The 1,485-nt window shown below is 40.3% G+C and overlaps 1 pseudogene across 1 annotated transcript; it reads right to left on the bottom strand.

Annotated features, from left to right (window-relative positions):
• Window positions 1-253: 253 nt before the first annotated feature.
• On the bottom strand, window positions 254-833 carry LOC309798383 (histone H4-like; annotated as a pseudogene). Its single transcript has 2 exons — window positions 531-833; window positions 254-408 (listed from the first exon to the last, which is right to left on the bottom strand). The product of its transcript is annotated as a histone H4-like (transcript).
• Window positions 834-1,485: the final 652 nt, after the last annotated feature.

Here is a 1,485-nt window from a genome sequence, read left to right as displayed (position 1 = left end):
CATGAGTATGTTTATAGTATAGTTATTATAGAGGCTTTTAAAGCAAATCTTGTACATATCTCCTAGTTTTCGCCAACATCTTCCTTCAATTCTTAATTACTATGCTTTACGAAGGATATTTTAAATTTTACAATTTATACCAAAAGCCCTTTTTGGCGAATTCCCACTTAAGAAAATGTTGAGAGTTTTGTGGCTGTTCAACGATTTTCACCTTTGCAACCACAAGTAGTCACGCAACGCCGCAACGCACCGTTTAGAAGCCGACGCCAAAAAACGACTTAGGAAAACCCGTGTAACATCTAGATTCAACACGATAACCTCGAAAGCAAACCACACTCACCAAATTGCCATAGTAACAATGATATACTAACAATATCAAAGTCAACTCTAGCAGAATCTTACCCATTCCTGAATTAATAAAATGTAAATAGCGTGCAATGTATAACACTAACAAACTATTTTTTATTTCACAAACACATAACATAACATGCAAGCTAGAATTATCGATCGAAATAAGCTTCATTACCTACCGAAACCGTAGATAGTGCGTCCTTGGTGTTTGAGAGCATAGACAATACCTATGGCAGTGACGGTCTTCCTTTTCGCGTGCTCACAATAGGTTATGCATATCTGATCACTTTCTCGAAGAAGACTTTCAATACTCCACGAGTTTCCTCATAGATCAGTCCTAAAATGCGTTTCACACGACCACGACGAGCCAAATGGCGAATTGTAGGCTTGGTAATTTTTTGGGTATTGCCCTTCAGCACTTTACCATGGCTCTTAGCTCCTCCTTGGCCGACACCTTTGCTTCCTTTTCCGCGTCCAGACATGTTGACAACCGAACAGGGTAACACACACGAACGATATGACGGCCGCTGAACGAGCACATCTTATATACCCGTGTCTCGCTTACGCAAGCTGTGACACCAGGTCCCGATATAATGAATATCAAGCACCGCCCCCACGCTAGCGAGTAGTTAAGGAGGCCGTAGAGACAATTGAATCACACTCGCCCGCGAAGCGCTGGCAACATGGCTCGCAAGAAGAAGACAGCTCGCATGTCGACCGGGCAAAAGAAGGGTCCACCACCCGAACCACTTAGGACCAGAAGAAGCACAAAGAAGCGAAGCCAGTGAGCTGCACGGTTTAACTTTGTTGACGGTATGAGTTTCTGCTTTCTTGGTAATTCCACTTTTTTGAATAACCTTTTAATCACCCATTGTATGTTATTTATGGCGTATGATTCTGTATAGTACTTTGTGTTCTTGTCTATGTTGATGAGCTCGCTACTCAGCACTTACTGTTGATGTTAAAATAATTTTTATTTCAGACTTTTTGTTTTCTGCTGTGAAGATTGAGAGAATTATGTATTGTTCTATTTGATAAGTTAATTGCAGTAAAAATTATTATTTTTAGATAAGCATATATGTCGTGTCCAACTACAGACTAGAAAACGATATAGATAAGCTGGGAGACTTTGTA

This window comes from Mesoplodon mirus (assembly GCF_964341445.2).
Source record: "Mesoplodon mirus genome assembly, contig: HAP1_SCAFFOLD_3187, whole genome shotgun sequence".
NCBI lineage: Eukaryota > Metazoa > Chordata > Mammalia > Artiodactyla > Ziphiidae > Mesoplodon > Mesoplodon mirus.
This window is presented reverse-complemented; position numbering and strand designations above follow the sequence as displayed.